A 9,069-nucleotide genomic window follows, 5' to 3' on the forward strand; every position below is an offset into this window, starting at 1 on the left:
TCAGGAGTCATGCACATGGTTACCTGCGTCCAAAACTGCGGTTTATTTTCCGCCAATGGTGTAGCATCAATACCTCTAAGAGGAATAGGATTTACCAACGGTTCAAGAACAAAACCACAGCGCTTGGCAAATGACAGATCCATAAGACTCAGGGCAGCACCTGAATCCACAAACGCCATAACAGGGTAAGAAGACAATGAGCAAATTAAAGTCACAGACAAAATAAATTTAGGTTGCAAATTACCAATGGCGACAGGACTAACAACCCTTGTTAGGCGTTTAGAGCATGCTGATATAACATGTGTAGAATCACCACAGTAAAAACACAACCCATTCTGACGTCTATGATTTTTCCGCTCATTTCTAGTCTGAATTCTATCACATTGCATTAAATCAGGTGTTTGTTCAGACAACACCACCAGAGGATTAGCGGTTTTGCGCTCCCGCAAACGCCGGTCAATTTGAATAGCCAGCGCCATGGAATCATTCAGACTTGTAGGAATGGGGAAACCCACCATCACATTCTTAATGGCTTCAGAAAGGCCATTTCTGAAATTTGCGGCCAGAGCACACTCATTCCACTGAGTAAGCACGGACCATTTCCGAAATTTTTGGCAATACACTTCAGCTTCATCCTGGCCCTGAGAAATAGCCAGCAAGGCTTTTTCTGCCTGAACTTCAAGATTGGGTTCCTCGTAAAGCAATCCGAGCGCCAGAAAAAACGCATCAATATTTGCCAATGCCGGATCTCCTGGCGCTAGCGAGAAAGCCCAATCCTGAGGGTCGCCCCGTAAAAAAGAGATAACAATTTTAACTTGCTGAGCTTAATCTCCAGATGAACGGGGTCTCAGAGATAGAAACAATTTACAATTATTCCTGAAATTCCTAAACTTAAATCGGTCTCCAGAAAACAGTTCAGGAATAGGTATTTTAGGTTCAGACATTGGACTACTGATAACAAAATCTTGTATGCCCTGCACACGAGCAGCAAGCTGGTCTACACTTGTAATTAAGGTCTGGACATTCATGTCTGCAGAGCAAGCACAAGCCACTCAGAGGTAAAGGGGAGGAAGAGAGGAAAAAAAAAACAAAACTCAGAATTTCCTTTCTTATTATCCCACTTCTGCAATGCATTAAACATTCAATGTTGGCCTGGCATACTGTTATGACCCCAATGGCAGAGGGTCTCAGAAATAATTACTAAGTCTGCAAACACAAAAAAACAGCTCATAGGGCAGTGGTAACTGAGCTGACCATATATCTAATCCTAGCACCACAAATAGCAGCAGCTGGGGAACGTGCCTACGTTGGTTCTAGACGTCTCGCGCCAGCCGGAGAACTAACTAACCCTAGAAGGGAAAAGAAAGACCTTTCTTGCCTCCAGAGAAAAGACCCCAAAAGTTGGATACAAGCCCCCAACAAATAATAACGGTGAGGTAAGAGGAAAAGACAAACGTAAGAATGAGCTAGGTATTTAGCAAAGAGAGGCCCACTAGCTAATAGCAGAATATAGTAAGATGACTTATATGGTCAGCAAAAACCCTATCAAAATATCCACGCTGGATATTCAAGAACCCCCGAACCGTCTAACGGCCCGGGGGGAGAACACCAGCCCCCTAGAGCTTCCAGCAAAGTCAGGAATCACATTTAGTACAAGCTGGACAAAAATAAGAGCAAAGCAAATAACCAAAAAACAAAGAAGCAGGACTTAGCTTAATTTTGCACGAACCAGGATAAGCAGACAGGAGCAAACAGAAAGGATCTGATTACAACGATGCCAGGCACTGGACTAAGGATCCAGGAAGTTTATACAGCAACACCCCTGGACTAACGGCCCAGGTGGGTGCCAAACAGAGGAAAGACAATCCCAGAGTCATATCACTAGTAACCACAAGAGGGAGCCAAAAAGTCTAATTCACAACAAGTGGCGCCAAAAGTGACGACCGCCCCCTCTGACTACTGCTACGAGATGACGATGTGCCCCGAAGCCAAGAAGGAGCTCCACCCCCAGAAAATGGAGGAGCCGTGTGCATGTGCGGCCGCAGACCTCGAAGCAGCGAGGGCGACCAGCGAGTACCTGAACGACGACAGAGTGACCCAGGACTGTCTCAGCCGACCGGAGGCGGGCCCGAACCTGCCGCAGCTGGAATGTCTGGACTCCTTGGATCCGCCGGTGGAGGAGCCGAGTGCCCCACTCCCAGACGCGGAGCCGACAGCAGCGAAGAAATGGAAGTCGGAGCTGTGCAAGAAGATCGTATTGGAAGAACTGTGGTCCGTGCCGCAGCCGATTCCAGCGTCCTCGTTAGCGGAGCGGATCGACATCGGTAGAATCACATTAGACGCAGGTACGGAAAACGCCCCTGCCCCAGCGACCCCTCCTGCTCCGGTGACCGCTCCCTGCCCCGACTGGGACCAACCACCTGCTGCCGAGCTAGTCGTGACAGCTCTCGGCACGATGGAAGGGATCCTGCCCCCATTACCGACATCTATGGGCGAACCGTTAGACGTGTGCTCAGAGGGGGTGATCTTCAAATGGGACGCTCCAAAGACCAAATCAGACGGGCCCAACAAGGAGGGTTCCTATATTGCAGTGCTCACCTGGGAGCAGTACAAACAATGCCTAATTTCACATTGGAAAAACCGAAAAGAAACAGAACCGAATGCTCCACGTAAAGAGCAGAAGCCTAAGAACAAACGCTGTAATAAGAACTCAGCGAGGCAAGGAACAGTATTAGCCTTTCACCCGAAAAGGGGTGGGGGCTTTATACAGGAGCTGGGACTACCAACCGAAATCTTCGTTACCAGCTACAACGTGGAAGCCCAGTTCCGCGACGGACACCATAACCGGAACTTGAACAGAGGGGATCATGTAACTTACAACCGCCATTGAAGTGAGCAAGGTTGGTACGCTAGGAAGGTTAAGCGATGTGAACCGACAGTAGCGCCACCTGTTGCCCTGACTAAGACTATCTCTGAACTGACAAATTCTAACACTACCACCACTGTGTGCATCATTTCCACTACTGAACCTGCTACTAAAACTGACATTCGAACCCAGACCACTAACGACTTGACCGCGCCTGAGAGACAAGCCCAAGACGTTGCCACCGCATCAGATGAGGATACGGAACCAAAGCTTCCCCGGTTAGGAAGTGTCCGCTAGCAACTGATGTTTTGCAAACCTGCTGTGAAAGAATACTGAAAAGAATGTAAATAGTTAACTGTTTGTCTTTGCTGCTTGAACCCGTCCAGGGTTAACTTTTAAAGGGATCCCCTGTTTACAGGGATCCTCTAAGTTTTGCACAAGTTCATCACTGTTTTATCCAAAGAACATTTGAATCATGGACAGTGAATGGTTCACAAACTGCTTGTATATAGTTTGCACCTTCTTAAAGGTGCTCTCTACTGGTTTTACATAGGAGGCTTTTACAGAGACTGCCTCTTAACAGAAACTGCTGTTAATTATGCTGTAAAAATAACAGCTTTGCCTTACAGACCTGAAGAAAAACCCGTTGGTACGGCAGAATTCCGGGTCAGAATTACATGTCTTGTAGCCCACCCAAGACCAACGTTTGGGGGTCCGTAACGGGTCCCTCATCTCACATCACGTCATGTTGGCTTTAAGTAAACTTGGATACTAATGATGTGATAGTTTTGCACTACATCGAAGAGACTTGGATTTACCCTTAAAAGGAATGTTTATTTGTTGCACTTTGCCTAAGAAAAACAATGTTGCCTTGAATAGTTAGATAGTAATAATATTATACATAGCTAATAGTATGTAGTTAAGAATAGGAAATGTTTGATGATGTACTCTAAATAAACTGAAGGTTGAGAAAATGCAGTGAGCGCGTAGGGGTAGATAGATAGTCCTGCAAGCGAAGAGGAAGAATAAAGAAAATGTTAATTTATTGTTTTGAAAATTGCACTTAGTAGTTGATAGTATACCTGTACGGGTAATAATATTTCATAGTTAGAAAGTGTGTCAATCTACAGAAGTAAGCTAATAATGTAAATATGTTCTTGTTTTGCAACGTTCAAGTGTCCTCACCTCCGATAAAGGGAAGCATTGTTATATTATCCTGTTTTACAGCATTCCAAAAATTTTTTATTTCTTTTTGCTAATGTATTGTTGTTTCTTTTCCCAGTCTGGGAGTACTGGATTTAACGGGGGGGGAGGAGTGCAGCGCCCCAGAGTCCTGGTCGTTGCAGTAATGTCATTATTCCACCAGGGGGAGTGATATTACGTCTGAAGGTAATAAAGGAGATCTACCTACCAGGTATCACAAACCATACATCACACTTCACACTCCAGACCACCAGGGGGGGCCATGCTCCTATCTATTAGGGCACTCCTCACAGAAGGGTAAACATGGTGGGCTGGATAGAAAGTTAGAGAGAAGCTGGCTGGGCTTTGCCCAGGCAACACCTGTCAGGAAGACAGGGGGTAAGGAGGAACATCGGAGCTGCAGACAGAGGGCCCCTGGCAGGGGTGGGATCCTATCAGAGGTCTAGCTAGAACAGAAAGACACAGAGCTACGCCTGCCCCACGTGCGGCAGCATTCTAAGAACGTATACGAAGAGAAGTGTATTGTAGAGAGTGAGAAACGAAGTCATAGCACAAGGAGAAAACACCGGGAGGAGTTCTGCCCTGAAATAGGCTGCCTCCTTCTGAGGCGCGTAGCCGGTGGCCGGAACACCGAGGGAGTAATTGACTCTACGCTTTACTTCAGAGACTGGCAGGACAGTCAATTCCAAGTTGGCTGCCCGACCTAAACACCTAAGAAGACATAGTGGCAACTTGTGGGGGTCGGGGCGTCTCTAGGGTCCCTATAAACAAGCCTCAGGCCATCAGTCATACGGGTTTGTCCTATCCACACCATCTGGGGGATAGAGAGGAAGAAATAACATCTAGAACATCTACAAGAGTTGTGAGGACCTTACCGGGAAGCTCAGCAGGGAGGTACTACAACACACAGGCGCTAGAGGAAGGCTACTGATTTCCACCTGGATAAGGGGACTCTGGATGTGCCTTCGGACCGGCTGGACTCTGCCTACCCTGTGGTCTGTACCCTGGACTGTGGATGCTGAAGCCTCCAGTAAAAGGTAAAGAGACTGCAACCTTGTGTCCTCGTTATTCTCTGTGCCTTACATCATCCACCATCACCATCTACAGTTCTGGGAAGTCCTGGGGATACACTTCACCTGTGGGAAGGTATACCATCTAGCTGCCATAACATCACCCCAGCGGACCCCTAAGCAGCGTCAGTCACCCTGACCGAATACCACAGGTGGCGTCACAAACTTTATACAAACTCTCCCTTTCATTGGACGCCCCTCTAAGGGCCACGGACCGGGTCAGGCCACTGTGACACCCCCCGAACCGAAGGACCCGGTACCGAGTACCCCATTGCCCTGACGTGGGGGCGATCCATATACACATATCTGTAATATACACCTATAGGGTCTCCTCCTGTATAGATACTGTAAGGGGACTATATAGGGGGCTTGTGTATACACACATCTGTAGTATACATGTATAGTTGGCAGGCTCCTGTATATACACTGTAAGGGGACTATATAGGGGGCTTGTATATACACACATCTGTAGTATACATCTATAGGTGCAGGCTCCTGTATATACTGTAAGGGGACTATATAGGGGGCTTGTATATACACACATCTGTAGTATACATGTATAGGTGCAGGCTCCTGTATATACACTGTAAGGGGACTATATAGGGGGCTTGTATATACACACATCTGTAGTATACATCTATAGGTGCAGGCTCCTGTATATACTGTAAGGGGACTATATAGGGGGCTTGTATATACACACATCTGTAGTATACATGTATAGGTGCAGGCTCCTGTATATACACTGTAAGGGGACTATATAGGGGGCTTGTATATACACACATCTGTAGTATACATCTATAGGTGCAGGCTCCTGTATATACTGTAAGGGGACTATATAGGGGGCTTGTATACACACACATCTGTAGTATACATGTATAGTTGGCAGGCTCCTGTATATACACTGTAAGGGGACTATATAGGGGGCTTGTATACACACATCTGTAGCATACATGTATAGTTGGCAGGCTCCTGTATATACACTGTAAGGGGACTATATAGGGGGCTTGCATATACACACACATCTGTAGTATACATGTATAGGGGCAGGTTCCTGTATATATACTGTAAGCGGACTTGTATATACACACATCTGTAGTATACATCTATATGTGCAGGCTCCTGTATATACGCTGTAAGGGGACGATATAGGGGGCTTGTGTACACCCATCTGTAGAATACTGTGTAGGAGACATCCTGCACACATCGCATGATGAGAGACAATGACACAGGAGACCCCAGCGGAGGAGCAGACGCTGCAGCAGCAGGAAGTGCCGGCCGCTCCGGGGCCACAGCGCACTACAACAACAGACAGGATGTAATGGAGGACACAGCTGTATGTCAGCACAGTCGGGACAATACGTACAGTGAGCACTCACAGAACCACCACCGACTCCCGCCCCGGAAGTAATCCCCCTCCGCCGGGCCAGTTCCTGATGGTCTCTTTGGAAACGTAACAACTTCTGTGAGGGATTGGCTGCTGCCTGCTAGAGCCGCAGTGCGGGCTGTGCCCGGAGCCGCCATGGCCGCAGTGCTGATAGCATTGTGTGCCGCTGCTGCTGTGTATGATGGCTGGTGGTGGGAAGGGGCCTCATCACTCAGAGGTGATAGGACGGTACCCTTATACTCAGTGGTGGGACGTAGCCCCCCATTACTCAGTGGTGATAGGACGGTACCCTTATACTCAGTGGTGGGACGTAGCCCCCCATTACTCAGTGGTGATAGGACGGTACCCTTATACTCAGTGGTGGGACGTAGCCCCCCATTACTCAGTGGTGATAGGACGGTACCCTTATTACTCAGTGGTGGTGGGACCTAGCCCCCCATTACTTAGTGGTGATAGGACTGGACACCCATTACTCAGTGGTGGTGGGACCTAGCCCCCCATTACTTAGTGGGGATAGGACGGGCCCCCATTACTCAGTGGTGATAGGACGGGCCCCCATTACTCAGTGGTGATAGGACGGGCCCCCATTACTCAGTGGTGATAGGTCGGGACACTTATTACTCAGTGGTGATAGGACTGGACCCCTATTAATGTGATACCCTATTAGTATCATCTCTATGCCGATGACACGCAGATCTACCTATCCGGACCTGACCTCACCTCCTTACTGACCAAAATCCCGCACTGTCTGTCTGCTATTTCAGCCTTCTTTTCTGCTCGCTTTCTAAAACTGAACATGGACAAAACATAATTCATCATCTTTCCCCCATCTCACTCTACCCCTCCACGAGACCTATCCATCAATGTCAATGGCTGCTCACTTTCCCTAGTCCCGCATGCTTGGTGCCTCGGGGTGATCCTCGTCTCTGCCCTCTCTTTCAAGCCTCATATTCAAGCAGTTGCCTCCTCCTGCTGACTCAAACTCAAAAATATTTCCTGGATCGTGTATTCCTTGACCATGAAACCACAAAAACGCTAGTGCACTCCCTTCTAATCTCTCGCCTCGACTACTGCAACCTCCTACTCTCTGGCCTCCCCTCTAGTACTCTAGCACCACTGCAATCCAGCTTACACTCTGCTGCCCGACTAATCTACCTGTCTCCCCGTTATTCCCCCCTCTCCTCTCTGCGAAGCCCTTCACTGGCTTCCTATTGTCCAGAGGCTCCAGTTCAAAACCTTAACTAAGACATACAAAGCCATCCACAACCTTTCTCCTCCATACATCTGTAACATGGTCTCCCGGTACTTACCCACACGCAGCCTTCGTTCCTATCAAGATCTCCTTCTCTACTCCCTTCTTATACCTGCTTCCCACAACCGCTTACAAGACTTCTCCCGTGCTTCCCCCATACTCTGGAACTCTCTAACCCAACACATCAGACTCTCGCCTACTATGGAAACCTTCACAAAGAACCTGGAGACTCACCTCTTCCGACAAGCCTACAACCTGCAGTGATCCTTAGACTGCTGAACCGCTGCACGACCAGCTCTACCATTTCCTAGTGTATCCTCACCCATCCCCTGTAGACTGTGAGCCCTCACGGGCAGGGTCCTCTCTCCTTCTGTACCTGTTAGTGCCTTGTTTTTGCTCATGTTTATTGTATTTGTCTATATTTGCCCCCTTTTCACATGTAAAGTGCCATGGAATAAATGGCACTATAAAAAATATAATATAGCGCCAACATATTCCGCAGCGCTTTACAGTTTAACAGTTTCAATCACAAGTCATAAGTAACAGCGTTAACAATGCAATAATTAAAGCAAAATAAGACGACTCTGCTTGTGAGAGCTTACAATCTACAATGAGGTGGGGGAGACAAAGTACAGGTGTGTATTTACAATGATGTATTTATGGGAATAGTGAATGGGCTACACACACAAAAAAAAATTTGTTTTGAGGGAGCGCCTAAAACTATGCAAATTGTGGATGGTCCTACTATCTTGGGGTAGAGCATTCCAGAGGATTGGCGCAGCACTGGAGAAGTCTGGGAGTCGGTAGTGGGAGGTACAGATTAGTGCAGAGGTTAGTCGAAAGTCGTTTCCAGAGCTCAGTGGTAGGTTAGGCCGATAGACAGCAATAAGGGAGGAGATGTAAGGTGGTGCCGCACTGTGGAGAGCTTTGTGGGTTAGAACAAGTATTTTGAATTGGATACTATAATGAATGGGCAGCCAGTGTAACGACTGGTGAAGAGCGGATGCGTCCGAGTACCAATTAGCCAGACGGACGACCCTGGCTGCTGCATTAAGGATGGACTGGAGAGGAGAAAGTCGAGTAACGGGGGAGGCCAATTAATAGAGCATTGCAGTAGTCCAGGTGGGAGTGGATCAGGGCGACAGGGTTTTTGTTGTTTTCATGGTGAGAAACAGCGGGGGTAAGGTCAGGGGATGACGTGTATAGTTGTGTGTCATCAGCATAAAGATGGTACTGAAAGCCAAATCTGCTGATGGTCTATCCAATTGGGGCCGTGTAGAGAGAGAAGAGAAAG

At 47.7% G+C, this 9,069-nt stretch overlaps 1 protein-coding gene across 3 annotated transcripts in view; it reads right to left on the minus strand.

Annotated features, from left to right (window-relative positions):
• LOC143764906 (uncharacterized) overlaps positions 1–6,719 on the minus strand; it is a 92,533-nt gene extending 85,814 nt beyond the window's left edge. For 2 of the 3 annotated variants that reach the window (XM_077251005.1, XM_077251004.1), the window contains exon 1: positions 6,503–6,719. The gene's annotated coding sequence lies outside the window, so the exon portion shown is untranslated. The remainder of the gene's footprint in view (positions 1–6,502) is intronic. The other variant, XM_077251002.1, reaches the window with a different exon arrangement.
• Positions 6,720–9,069: the final 2,350 nt, after the last annotated feature.

Source organism: Ranitomeya variabilis, chromosome 4 (genome assembly GCF_051348905.1).
Source record: "Ranitomeya variabilis isolate aRanVar5 chromosome 4, aRanVar5.hap1, whole genome shotgun sequence".
NCBI classification, from domain to species: Eukaryota; Metazoa; Chordata; class Amphibia; order Anura; family Dendrobatidae; genus Ranitomeya; species Ranitomeya variabilis.